The sequence below is a fragment of the Hipposideros armiger genome, unplaced genomic scaffold, assembly GCF_001890085.2.
Source record: "Hipposideros armiger isolate ML-2016 unplaced genomic scaffold, ASM189008v1 scaffold_164, whole genome shotgun sequence".
Taxonomy (NCBI): Eukaryota; Metazoa; Chordata; class Mammalia; order Chiroptera; family Hipposideridae; genus Hipposideros; species Hipposideros armiger.
Window position 1 is genome coordinate 282,479 of NW_017731514.1, and position 14,275 is coordinate 296,753.

General features: G+C 49.4%; 1 long non-coding RNA gene across 1 annotated transcript; it reads right to left on the minus strand.

Annotated features, from left to right (window-relative positions):
• Positions 1-7,334: 7,334 nt before the first annotated feature.
• LOC109387629 (uncharacterized) lies at positions 7,335-9,653 on the minus strand. The gene is made up of 3 exons (XR_002125048.1): positions 9,592-9,653; positions 8,108-8,255; positions 7,335-7,606 (listed from the first exon to the last, which is right to left on the minus strand). It is a non-coding gene; the product is annotated as an uncharacterized LOC109387629 (long non-coding RNA).
• Positions 9,654-14,275: the final 4,622 nt, after the last annotated feature.

Sequence of the window (14,275 nt, forward strand, 5' to 3'; positions counted from 1 at the left end):
CTTAAAAAAAAAGAAAATGCAAGTTACACCCACAATGGACTGCTATATTCTTTGCGGTCTCCGTGTGTGTATGTGCAGGACTCGATGCAATGCTTTGGCTTCCATCTACGCTTTCCATGAACATGAAGAATCACGTTACTGTACAACTCTTCTTTACTAAATACAGCAGTCCTTGCCCCCCAGCTCCAATCCCACTTCCCCAAAGCATGTGCTCCTGCCTGATTTTCTTTTTTCCATTTACCTTTAAATTTATAAATAGCATCCTCATGTTGTTATTGATTGCTTGGACTTAGGCATTATCTATCAACTTCCCATTACGGAAGATGATGATTTAGCTTCCTGTCATGGCTGCAAACACCACACAATCACACACACACGGGCTTCCTTTCCCTCCTCCCAAGAGGTTTATATTATAAAATTGTGGTTAAAGTAATATGACTGTGTTCATCTTCCTTCCTGCTTCCCAAATCTTATTTCCATGGCCTCTTCTTCTGTTCAATTTGTCCTTATTGATAAACGTGTGTGCGCGCGCGCATGTGTGTGTGTGTGTGTGTGTGTGTGTGTGTGTGTTTGTGTGTGTGTGTGTGTTTAATCACATTTTAATGTCAGGCTAGTGTGTTTGAAGAGGAAGGGTAAGAAATAGTGTGTGTTTCACAGACCACCATCAGCATCCTAATTTCCATCCTAATGCCTTCATCTATTTTTATCTTGTTTATTATAGGCACAGTGTTTCCATACTTCTAAGACACATAATTTTTCAAAGTGTAAATGTTTCTGAAATGAGAGAATTCATCTTACAATTCATGTCAAGTTTCTGGCCGGTCACCAGGCCTGCGGTGGGGCATAGGATGACCAATCTTACTCTTTCCCAGAGCTGAGAGGGTGTCCTGGGGTAGGGGACTTCCCATTTCAAAATCCAGAGGAGCCGGCCCTCCTGCTCCATGGTGACCTAGTGGCAGAGACCAGAGCTGTGACCTCAGCCCTGCTCTGGTGTCAGCCCTTCCTCGTCACCTCAGTTCATCTGTGGACACTGGCAGCACCACAAGCATTTAAATTGGAACCTAAATGTACACATCTGATGTCACTGTAATGTTTTTTAATAAGTGAAAATAAACACTTTCTGTTTCTCCTCTCAACGCTCTAGAGGAAAACTGGTTTCTTTTTACTCCTCTCGTGACTCTGGCCACTGATGGTGTGGGAGTTTTTCCCCACACTAAGCAATTCTCCAGTTCTCGGCAGACGCTGTCAGGGTATCCCACAAATTCATTCTGACCCTATCTACCTGGAGATAGCATCAGACTCCACGGGTTAAAGGCTGCCTCCATTTCAGATGCCAGTCACAAGTCCCAGGTTGTCACCTGTGCATCTGACAGCTCTAAATTGGAGGTTCTCACAACTCCCTCCTCAGATTCAATAATTTGCTAGAACAGCTCACAGGACTCAGGAAAGCATTACTTACTAGTTTACTGGTGTGTTATAAAGGATATAACTCAGAACAGACAGATGGCAGACATGCATAGGGCAAGGTTTAGGGGAGGGGCCAGAAGCTTCCATACCCCACATGCACCATTCTCCCAGGCCCTCCAGCAATCTGGGAGCTCTCCAAACCCCACACTTGAGGGATTTTTATGAAGGTTTGTTACACAAACATGATTGATTAATCATTAGCCATTGGTGATCAACTCAGCCTGCAGCCTCTCTCCCCTCCCTGGAAGTCAGAGGTGGTGGAGGGGGCTAAGGGCTGCAACCCTCTGATCACTTGGTTGGTTCCCTGGCTACCAGCCCTCATCCTTAGGGACTTTTCAAAAGTCACCTCATTAACATGCACTCAAGTGTGGTTCTTATGAATAACATAAAACACTTCTTTCACTTTTATAGCTCTTATCATTTAGGAAATTTCAAGCGTTTTAGGAGCTCTGTGCCAGGAACTGGTATGAAGACCAAACCTATATATTTCTTATTACAAATCATAATATTACAATAGGATAAGTTCTCTCCTAGTTTGCTTCCTCGTGTTGCCTGGAAAAATCAGGAATCATCCTTATAGAAAGAAAGCCTAATGGAGAGCTTTCCATATGGTCAGCAGTTCAAACACAAGTCAACACCTACACTTTGGTGGGTTTCTTTTGTGTCTTTTGAAACTTATATTTAAAACCACGTCAGTATCTGTCTCAGTCAGCGATAGTTATAACAATTCTGCATAGCAAACTACTCCAAAGCTGGGTTAAAACACCAATCATTAATTTTCTCTCTCATGCCTGTGACTGACTGAAGGTCAGCTGACAAGGACTGGGCTGAGCTGGACTCTAAGCTGCAGGTTGAATCCAGGTGTGCTCCACCTGTATTCATTTAGGGATGGAGGCTAAAGAGGCAGCAGCTACCCAGCGGGAAGCTGTTCTCATGGGATGGCGGAAGCCCAAATGGTAACCCGATTCCCAAACACATTCAAGCCTTTGCTGCAGCACATCCATTAGCATCCATTTGGCCAAAACAAGTCACATGGCTAAGCCCAAGGTCAAGGAGCAGAGGATTAGAATCACCCTCCCTGGAGCCAAAGCAGGTTCACATGACCCAGCGTCAATGAGGTGAAGTATGCTCACCCCTGGAGGTGGGGGGCGGGGAGTGAAGACTCTGGGACAATCATCTAATCTATCTCAGCCCCTCCATACTCACAGCCTGTGTCTCTTAATTGGCAGCCACGGATCTACAGAGGAGCTTCACTTTCAGTTGCTCATGACAATGATTGCTTCTCTTTAAGGTACTTCCTTCATGATGCCCCAAAATGAATCTTGCCATTATTTCTTCAATTATGTTTTATGTCAGACCATCCCAAACATAGTCTCCAAATTCTCTGAGTTTATTCCTGTCTGTTTTATAAAACAGACAAAAAAGACTGCTAATTAATTGTGTGCAATGCCCATTCCTGTCATACACCTGCCAATGCATTAAAGACAGGTGACATTGCCAAATCTCTCATAATAGATTCTAGAAGTCCCAAGGCTTGGAAAGGTTCTCGTAACCAATTCATCAGTCAAAAGGAATATCACTCAGGAGCCAACATCCTCCTGTCTAAAACATCTGGCTGCCTTTCAGAAGAAGCTATTGAACTTCAGCTGATAAGTAATTCAATTAAGGAGGAAAAATGAAACTCGTGCTCCCAGGATTCCTCAGGGCAGTTCGGTTCATACCTCAGTTCTGAGAGCTTGGAAGAGATCGGATCGCAACCACCGGGTGGAAAGCAGCAGCGTGGTGTTACCTGCAACCACCAAGTGTGACTCAGAAGTTTTCAACTCAAATTTCGATGGTGGTGACCAGGGGGAAAAAAAATGAAAAATTGGGCTGGCATTGCGTGAATGGGGGTATGCATTTGTCAGCGGTGGTTTTTTTTTTTTAATTCTGCATGTATAGCCGTTGTCTGATGGTGGAATACTGGTATAGGGACCACCATAATGAGAGGTTTTCCTGAAACTAAAGACGAGGCAGGCAGCTCCACAGGCTCTAATAGGATTTATTGTAAGATAAGCTCCTCACAAGGAAGTGGGGTCAGGGTGGACAGAGACCCTGACAGGCTGCACAGCTAATCTCTGCTGCCAGACTGTGTTATAATACATTACTTTTTTTTATAGTAAAGCATAGGTACTAATGATTGACAAGACAAAGGGACAAAGAATTCAGTCCATGCCGGGAACCATACCTCCCGCTCTTCTTGTGATAGAATTCATGCTAACACCAATGTGGTATTTATCTCGGTTGTCATCCCACTCTGGCCATTACTGACAAGCATCTTGACGGCTGCCTTGTGTGAGTTTAAGGAACACAGGTAATCATTAACCAGAAGGCTTTGGTATGCTGAGAGCAGTGAGGTGGGTCAAAGACCACAGCATGAAAAAACTGACTAGAGAAAAAGTCAGGGGACGCAAAGATGGAGTTAGTTTTGTCCACATCTACAGCTGGACAGCCGTGTTGGTTAGTTTCCTGAAAAACCGCTATCTAATCAATGGAACGCCTTAGGCATGGGGCCACCCTTGGGATGGGGAAGTAGAATTTGTATGTCACCTCGAAACTTTTGGGGAAGAAGGCTGAGGGTGGTCGGAGGATGGATAAACAGTAACAGCTTATGAGCTACAAGGCAGTAGGGGAACCATATGAGGGTGGGTGGAATCTGCAAATTCAAGGGCTGAGGTGACACAGGTGGGGACTTAGCAGGAAAGGTTGAGGAGGATTCTGAGAAACAGCCCTGGGATTACGTCATATCCCAGGTGCTTGTTCACTCCCTGCGCCAGGAGATAGGACAGCCCTGCGTTCCTGCCTGCCTCCTGGAGAGCGACCGCTGGGAGGAGGCTGATGGCTGGCAGGCAGGACACCTTCCCTGTTAGGGTTCCTCTACACGTGGATGGCCTGGCAAGCCACACTGGTCCACGCCTGATGTGACTGTGAACGTGACCGAGTAACGTTCTGCTCTCACAGAGTCTGAATTCTAGAGGAAGTAGGGCAGACAACACCCAAAGAAACAAATATATGGCCAAGATTATTCTGGAAGTTCCAGGTGCCGTGTGATGCCATCAGGGTGCCCGGGAGGCTCACTTAGGTTGGGCAGCCAGCAGAGGCCTCTCTGAGGAGGCGATGCGCCAACCAGGAGGAGAGTGGAAGGGGTCGGCAATGTGAAGACGGTGAGAAGTCCTCACCGGCTTAGGTGGAGCTCTGTCAGCCAGGTGACACGGTCCGAGTGTTAGCAGAAGAGAAGTGGGAAGCCTTTGGGGTTTTCACCTGAGGGCGTGACGGTGGGGACCCTGGGCACAGGCACATTTCCCAGCCTCAGGCGGACCCACCCCTCGGTTGGTTCCACTTCGTAGCCCACCTCTCATTTTCTACCTAATGAACTGCTTAGTGTTTACCTTTAAATCAAAAGTCACTTAAAATAAAAACCTTAAGTACATAAGTTAGCCTTAGGGCGCATGGTTCTAGTTATATTTGTTCTAGTTCAGTACACATTAGACTAAACTAAGCAGGCAGCTGGCCTCGTTTCGATGCTTGGCAAGGCCAAGGCCGAGGCCTGACTGACTGATTTGGTCGGTACGGACACAGCCAGCCACGTTCAGGGTCACCCACGGGAGGAGGAGCCACAGGTGCCAGCCCCGGTCCTTGTCCCACTCAGCCAGAGGGCAGCAGCGAGACAAAGGGGCCGTTTCTGCATCAAGGGGACACGATGGAAAGCTCCAACCTCGCCAGACCCCAGGAAGCTGGCGAGCTGCAGGAGCTGCTTCAGAACACACGCCCCAGCGACCCCTCGAGAGGGCAGAGGGAGGGGATATTTGTGCACCAGCCCCCCCATCAGTCACTGAGTGAGGGCCGCTTCCAGCCCTCTGATTGGGGCAGGAAAGCTGGGGTCCAGACCAAGGGTTTCAGTCTTTATACTAATGCTGTGTGACCTTGAGCAGACCACCGACCTCCCTGGACCTCCATACCTGCAGCATGGGGGTCACACACACCGTTCTGCCCCAGGCCACCCCTCACCCCACCTCAGGCCGTCTCAGCCAGGCCTCCAGCACCCCCAAGTCTCCCTACTTCTGAGCCTTGGGGCTCTTCCTGAGGCTGGGGGAGCTCACTCAGCCTTCTCACAGGGAAGCCTGCAAATGTGGGGGAGTCTTCAGGGCAGTCATCAGCTAACAGATGCAGAGGTCAGTGGAGGGCACCCCATTTCTGGCCATCCAGAGGGACAGTTCCCAGCCCCACTGCCCACAGCAGCCCTCCTTGCCTGCTTTCTCTCCCTGCACCCTTTCTCCTGCTTCCTGGGTTCCAACCTGCAATATACCTTTGCTTTCAAGGCAGCCCAGCGGAGCCGCCTTCCTCCCGGGCTTGCCGTGGGATTCAATGAGTTACCAGGACAGCCCGGCTCCAAGCTACAGTATGAGCCAGCGAGTGGAGCTGAGCTTTGCAGAGGAGGGGCAGATGCGGGCTTTCAAACAGCCACTCAGGCAGGTGAAGGGACGTGGCGTTGCAGGAGTCCAGCCACCTTCCACGAAGATGCCATTTGGATGGTCCGGCCCAGGGATGGGGCTCAGATGGGGGCAGCAGCGGGGCTGCAGGAAGATGGTCAGACTCTGGATGCTGTGAAGGACGTTCTCCAGGATTTGGTGATGAATTAGGAAAAGAAGACGAGGGAGAGGGAAATGTCAAGCCTGGCTTCCAGACTTAACAGCTGAGTGGGTGTTGGTGCCAGTCGTGGAGGTGACCAGATCGGGGGACAAACGGCCCCCTTGTCCTGAGCCTGGGGCCTGGCTGCGACCTCCAGGGGAAGGTCCCTGCAGAAGGAGAGAAGGGTCACAGATCCCTCACCTATAAAATCTTAGGGGGCTGTTTTCTCTAGAGCGTCGTCCCACTTTTTAAAAGCAGTTAGAGTGAAGGCAATGCTTTAAAAATTAATAGCAATAATGATCATTTCCTGTAAGTCTGAGAGATGAAATCATTCTAAATGTCTGTGGAGGTGGCTGTAGCCTTCTCGAGAATGGAGCGGTTGAGCTGTAAATTAGTTTTCTCTCCTAACTCATATGTCTACTGAGCCAGGTAATCCCACCTCACAATGACCGGTGACGACAACGGCAGGACACATACGGTGGCTCTTTCTAACAATTATGGAAGCTCAAGTCAAAGATGGCAGTCCTTGTGGGGAGCGTCCACATACATATATATACATATACATGAAGTAGGTTAATAACCCAATATAATCATTACAATGTATATTAATAACCTAATACAAAGCTCCACCCCTATGCCACTTGGCCAGACACTCAAACGCCGGGAAATAGAGCATTGCAGTGTAGGAGATAACAGATAACAGATATCCCATTTTTTCCTGCACTCAGCTCTGGAAGTATTTCACACAGCTTGTGGAGGTGATCTCTTAAGTGTATCCCAGCCTCAATTCCTTTTCCCAACAGTTATCAGTTTGGCTGGTGTTCTGAAGGCATCTGCGCTTTTTTGTCCTTAAGGGACAGGTCCCGGGACTTCGTGACACTCAATAGATACTAACTAGATCCTTGAGATACTTGAGTGAGCCACATGAAATCCTAGGAATGGCCTTGACTCGCTTTATTCGCGTCAGGAAGTCTTAGCGCTTCTCTCCCATGTGAGAGTTTGGTGCCTGCTGCCAGTTATTCACAGGGAGGACTGAAAGGTGCCACCTCAGCAGCTGTGCTTGGCCACGTTGATATTTATGACTTTTCCGTCATCAGCGAGGCAAGATGGGCACGGCTGGATGGCTCACTCTGCGGAGGGCGAAAGGGCGGCGTGTCGGCGACCTCTTGTTCCTGTCGCGGTGTCCTTCCTGGTGCTGAGTTGGTTCCGCGTCAGAACTGATTCTAATGTGGCCTTTTCCAGGCCACATTGCGGCTGCCACAAAACAATGATAGTCATTTCACTTCGTGAAAACACCCATTTCCTGAACTGTGGGCTTTCCGTCGGGAAGGAAGAAAACCCTCCTGTCGCTCACCTTGGGGAGGAGGCTGTTTGACACAGTGACTGGCGGGGCGTGCACCTCCCCACTGCTAGCTGGCTGTGTCGCCTTGGGCTAGCCAGCTCATCTCCATGGGCCTCGGGCTAGCCAACTCTAAATGTGGACAACATAAGTACCTTTTGTTAAATAAATCAATAATGGCAATTAAGAAAACAACAACAACAAATGAAACGTAAGGGTTGCCTAATTTTTGCAAAGTTCTTAGAGGTCTCCCACCCGAGCTCGCTCAGGGCCTGCCAACCCTGGATCCTGGGACTTTCAGTGTCACCAGCGTCATTTGCACCAGTCCTGCCAGGCCACCCACTTCAAAGCAGAGGTTTTCCTGGGGGAAGAGAAATACTAGCTGGCGGGGTCAGACAGGAACTGCCCGTACACACGGCGTGTCCTGGCCACCTGTCACTGTACCGAAGCGTCATTGGACAGAGGATTTGGCCAGTGGCTCTCCTAGTTTTCTCCTTGAGCGTGAGCTTGGCACAAACTTTGTGTTTCGTTAAGAAGCAGTAATTTTGCTTCTTGTGCTGTTGCTACAGGGAGGGCAGCTTTGAAGGAAATTGTTTTTGTCTCATTTCAGCCTTTATTAGTAAAATTACTCACTTTCGCACTGGCAGCTCTTGTTCTGCGCTTGTTCTGAGAAGCTCATTGCTTCACCACAGGAGTCCCTGTGTGAGTTTTAAAAAGTGGAAACTTCCTCAGCTTCAGGCTGCTGCTGGACAACATTTCATAACCGATAATGTCCCAAGACCTGGGGACAAAAATTCACCGCCACAATGAAGTCAATGTTTTACATATTTGAACTTAGTGTATTTTTATTTGTGGTTTTGGGGGTTTTTTGTTTGTTTGTTTTTGGCTGATTGGGATAAACCGTCATATGGGCAGATTCACTTCCCTGGGACCCACACGGCCACTTCCTGCCATTGATTTACGGTCGTGAACTCATTTTGCAACCTCGTCATCATTCTACTGCCTTAACTACCCTTTCATGTTGTAATGAACCACTCTGGGCCACTGATGCATCTCTGTAAATTAAGAATATAACACAGCAAATTGTAACTATAATAAAATGCAAATTAACTCAAGGAAATAATTAGAGGGAATTGATGTGAAAATACAGTACAGAGACAAGCTGCCTCCCTCGCTGAACGCCCCCGTGCTATGGGCGGGGACAGTGCGGTGGCCTGGTGACCTTCGTCCCATCTATGGACAGATGAGCCCCAGGCCCATGAGCAATGTTGGCACATAAGTGAATAAATAAGGAATGCAACACCGTGTCTGGCAGTCACAGCCACCCTGGCATTGCCACCTGAGTACGGTGTCACCATGGTGTCAACTCTTCTAAGGACCTTACAGTTGACCCCCAAGCCTAGGGACTCCGCTGATTTAGAGGGTGCAGACAGAAAAGCAGAATGCGAGGAATAGCCCCAGGACTGATGCCTCATTGTCACAGAAGCTCAGCAGTGTGAGAGCCAAGGCTGCCTTTTGGAGGACACAGCTAGTGTGCCAGGCTGCTGAGTGCGGCACGCTGTCTCAGTTTCTCCTCTGACCCTCTGAAATAGTGGCCGTCATCACCCCATTTTACTGACACGCACATGGCAGTACAGGAAGGCGAAGTGAGTCACTCAGCCACACAAGCTACTCAGTGGCACAGCCACCACTTACAGGCCGGCCCCAGCACCCACGGATCTCCAGCAGGGACGTGATTTCCTTTCCAGGGACAGCAAGCAACCTCTTGACTCTCATTTCTAAAGAGCTGAGCCAAGCAGGCCCTACTTCAGAGCAGGAATTTTGATAGCAGGGCCAGTAGCCAGATAGGGTTCTTTCTACGTCTCTCTGGCAAAAGCCAGCTGCTTGTCCATCGAAGAGCCTCCCTTTCTGAGTCCAAGAGCTGGCAGGTAAGGTGAGGACAGAGGGAGACAGGAGGCCAAGCAAGTGTGTGGAGCCGGGACACAGCAGGTGTTCGAAATGACAGGCTTACTGTGATAAGAGCCATCATGAACACTTTCCTCTCAATAGCTTTTTTAAACTCCTTTATTCTCTGGGCACACATCCATAATTTTATAGAAATGCACAAATGTACTCACATGATAGATTCCAACAGTATATATAGCAGTGAGGCTGGAGTCTAAAATGCCCAAGCGAAATCTAAAGCAGGAAATGGGGGATGATTAGAAATTAGTAGTCGAGTACAGGATTCAATGACATTCATTCATTCATCCGTCCATTCACTCAGTGTGTCTTGGTTGATACAGGAGTGTATTAACGAAGGCCTCTTCTTTCTTTGAACTTATATTCCAATAGGGAAGGCAGGTAATAAACACATACAGTAGACAGGACAGTTTAACACAGCAAGTGTTCCTACGACAGCAGAGGGAGGCGTGCTGGGAAGTGCTGAGACTAAAGCGGGGGCTCTTTAGACGGAACGATCAAGTCTTCCTTGACCTTTGCGATTGAATACGGAGAAGGCTCCACCACATAACTATTTGGGGGACAGTGTTTGAGGTAGCAAGAGCGGCAACTGCAAAGGCCCTGACAGCCCAGGTTTAAATCCCGATGGCCCTCCCGCCCACCTGCCATACCTGGCGGCCACCCGAACACAGGCAAAGAGCTTCACCGCCCCCCGCCGCCCCGCAAGCTACAAGCCCTCGTCTGTGAAGTGAGGATAAGAACCACCTCTCATGACTTACTGTGAGTGCTGCCAAGGTCAGTCAGGTAAAGGGCTCAGCTCAGCACAGTCCTTGGGGCAAAAATGGGACTCCGGCTGTCTCACAAAGGGCCGGGTAGCAGATTGGGGTGAAAGTCTGTCTGTTTTATTAAGAGTTATCTTGATATAGCTCACATGTTTGAGTGGCATGAACACAGATCAGAGAGAATCATTCTTTTCTTCAGCAAATATTACCCCGATGGCATCCCTGCCCCTCTCCCCACACCACACATACATGCACGCGCGCACACACACATACACACACACACACACCCTAAATTTGAGTTCCGGCTCTGCCACAGACACATTGCACAAATGTGGACAAGGCAATGCTCCTTCCAATCTGTTTCCTCATCTAGAAAATGGGAGGTTCCAATGACACTACCCTTAAACCGAACCTCTTAATCATCCAGCCCAGTGACATTATTCAATTTCCACCGAGCACGCTGGTCCCCTGACACCACCATGCCTGGGCCACGATTGTTGCTTGCTAGAAACACTTCCTTCACCTGGCGAACGTCTCATGTCCATGTTAGTTTGCTATTGAGGTATGATTTACATGTGGTAAACGGCACAGCTCTTTACAATTAACTTTAGCAAATAAATATGCCTGATGAAGCAAAACCCAGCTACGATGCAGAATATTTCCATCCCCTCAGCACCGTCCCTCGTGGCCCTTGTCCGTCAACGTCTGGTCGGCCCTAGAGGTCACCACTGACCTCTCTCCCCGGAGGTTGGTTTTGCTGCCCTGGACCCTCAGGTACACAGCCTCTCACACATGCAGTCTATGCCCACATTCTCCTGCTCAGTAAACATTTGGAGCCTCCTGTTGCTTGTCTCCACAGCTCCTCCGTTTTGTGGCTGGTGGTGCATTAGGACAAGACCGCAATCTGTTGGCCATTCACCCATCTCGGTTGTTTTCTATTACGTGTTGGGCATTGTATTTGCTGGGCTGTTGATAGTCTGGATTGTTTCCTTTTCCTTGAAAAGCTGAGGGGGTCTTTCTGGAGCACATTTAGTTTACTGGTGTTTCTCCTGAATTCCCTCAAGTCCTGATCTCAGGCTTTGTCGGGAAAGGTCCAGCGTCATCCTTACCGAGGGCTAAGGGGTTGCCTTTTCGGAGTCTCAGCTGAATGCCCAGGGTATTGGGCAGGGTCGCGCCTTCTGCCTGGTTGGAACGATGTCTGCCAGTGCTGTGACCCCCCGGAGTCCCAAGCAGCTCCCAGCACCCTGACATTTATTCTCTGCTAGGCCGTGTGGAGTCCTGCCCTGCATAGTCCCCTGAGTGTTCACCCAAAGACCCAAGAGACCCCTACCCAGATTTCAGAGATCCTTTTGTAAACACTCTGCCCCTCTTCACTGGCAGAACTGAGACTCTGACCAGATCTGATCAATTCCAAAGACGAGACACGTTCTACAAACCAGCAGCTCAAGGAAACATCTGCCAAACTGTTTGCTGAATCATTTTCTAAATTGCTTCCCTCTCAGAAAAGTAAAAGCTTCTGGAGCAAAACAGACAGCCGTGATCTAAAACACAATAGTCAGACCCCGTCCGCCCTGGTAGCGGGCCATTCCTCGGATATTCTGTGCAATTATTATCCCCCACCCCCACCCCACATGATGATGCCATCAGGCACACCCCGTCCTGGGAGGCGTATGACCCTAACTCACAGCAGGGTGGCAGGGTGTGCTCCCCCAGCTCCCTCTTTGCAGATGAGAGCATTGGTTCTGGAATCAAACAGATCCAGGCCCCCAGCCTGGCCCCGCCTCCTTCTAGCAGAATGACCTTGGGACCCTCTCTGACGGATGTTGACACGGCCCTCCTCCCCCAGAGCCATTGAGATTATGGCTGATAACCATGTCCAGCACCAGTAGGTGCTCAATAATGGAAGCTTAGTCACCACACAGATCCTCCAGCTACAAGAGTTGGCTGCTGTGGCTCCCAGCTGTATCTCTCCCCAGGAATTGACTGGATGAAGGGAGGGAGCCTCCTTGCCCAAGGTCATCGCCTCCCCAGGAGAAGCCTGCTTCCAAAGACTGGTCTAGCCTAGGTGTCAAGGGCTGGCCTCTGGCCTCAATTCAGGCCATCTCTGCAGACCCTCCCATCTCTGGGGCGCCCAAGGTTGGCCGAGGTATTTACTGAAGCTCCGTCTCAGGCCAACCTCTCCCTCCCAGACCCTGTGTCTCCCACTCCTGCTGGAGCTGTCCTTGCAAGCTCTCCCTGGCCAACTTCCTACACACAGGAACCCAACCTAAGAAAGATCCTTCCCTCTGTAAACCTGGAGCCTTCATATCCCCAGTGAGAGGGGGCTGTCCATCAAATCACATGCTGTATCAGGCAGGTTTTGCTGCAATAACAAACAATCCTAGTATCTTGAATGTTTGCAGTAAGAAACATGAGTTTCCGTTCTTGTTCGTGAAAGCTGTGTCTCAGCTGAGATAGACTCCACAAGCCTTCTCATTCCGGAGCCCAGGATGAAGGGGGAGCCGTCATCCGGGACATGCTCTGTCACAGTGGAGGAGGGAGGGAGGGAGAGGAGGGCAGAGCAAACCACTGAAGCACAGTTACGCTTCTGCTCTGGCAGGGCACGTCCCATCGGCCGGCACAGCCCACATGGCCAAACCCTAGGCTAAAGGGAAGGCCTACAGCACAGTGCAGGGCGGGACGGGTGAGGGAGAACGGTGATGCTGACCACACCTACCCGGGCGCCTCTGACTCCACAGGCAGCAAACCTCACCACAAAATCCAAACCAGGAATGTAACGCGACACTATCATCACTATCATCCGCATTCTTATTTTTACCTATCAACTTAGCAAAGATGGAAAAACATAATTTACTGCATTCAGGCTGGAGCTGTAGGTCAGGGTTGTATGCTTCTAGTGGAATATAATTTGGTCCATCTCTCTGAAGGGCAATTTGACACCATTTTATGAAGTGACAGGAAAATGTTCGAATCACTTACCAAGTATTACCCTTTCGGGAATCTATTCAGATGGGGCCCAATGTCTCCCTAGGAGGGGCCGTGGAACCAGGTTATAGAGAGTGGGTAGGAAATCAGATGAGTTCTTTTCATGATCTCCTTTCCCTCAGCCCCGCCTTCGCCGTGGCTCCCTGTGGGCGGCATCAGATTCTCTGGGTCCCTGACTCCAGGCTGGTCCTACACTTCCTGTCACGTGATCACTATCCCCAGCCCTCCTCCATCTCTGCCCAAACGAGACCCTCAGAGCACCTGTGTCTGACAGTGACCTTGAACCCACTCTGAATTTTGGAAAAAATAACACAATCTCCAAAGCATTCATACTTAAACTATCAATAGGTACAGACCACTTGCAAGCCTTCATGTGACACTGGGGGGGCATCATTTTGAGGGGCATTATTTCCTGATACAGAGAAAAAGCAGCGTGTGTGTGTGTGTGTGTGTGTGTGTGTGTGTGTGTGTGTGTGTGTGTGGAGAAAGAGAGGAAGATCCAAATTTGGAAGGAAGGAAGGAGGGAGAGGAATAAAGACTAGAAAAAAGTACAAAACAGCAATCTGTCACCGTTGGGTTCTTTTGCTTGTTTTCGCCTTGCGTATAAATGTCATCATGGAGTGTGTTCTCTTTTCTGTCTGGCACCTTCCACCCCACGTTGTTTGTGAGAGTGCTCGTTGCTGCTGCGTGTGTCTGCTCTCCTTTCATTCCTGTTGCTATGAAGATTCCACTGTGTGAATATCCAAGTTTATTTATTCACCCACTGCCATAGGCATATGGGTGGTTTCCAGTTTGAGATCACGAACCTTCCAGCATGTATCTTTGCATCTTTGGTGACCATCTGTGCACATTGGCACTGCATCTGTACCCGGGCATGGGACTCCTGGGTCATAGGGGGCTTAGGTCCTGCTTAGATATTGCCGAGCAGTTTGCAAAGTGGCTGAGCCAGTGACAATCCTACCAGAGGAAGGTGCCCTGGCAAGAAAGGGAGCACGAGGGAGGCTTTGAGGCGCTGATGTTTTATTTCTGGATCTGGGTGCTGGGTACACAAGTGTGTAGCTGTTGAAAACTCATCCAGCCGTCCATCTAAGAT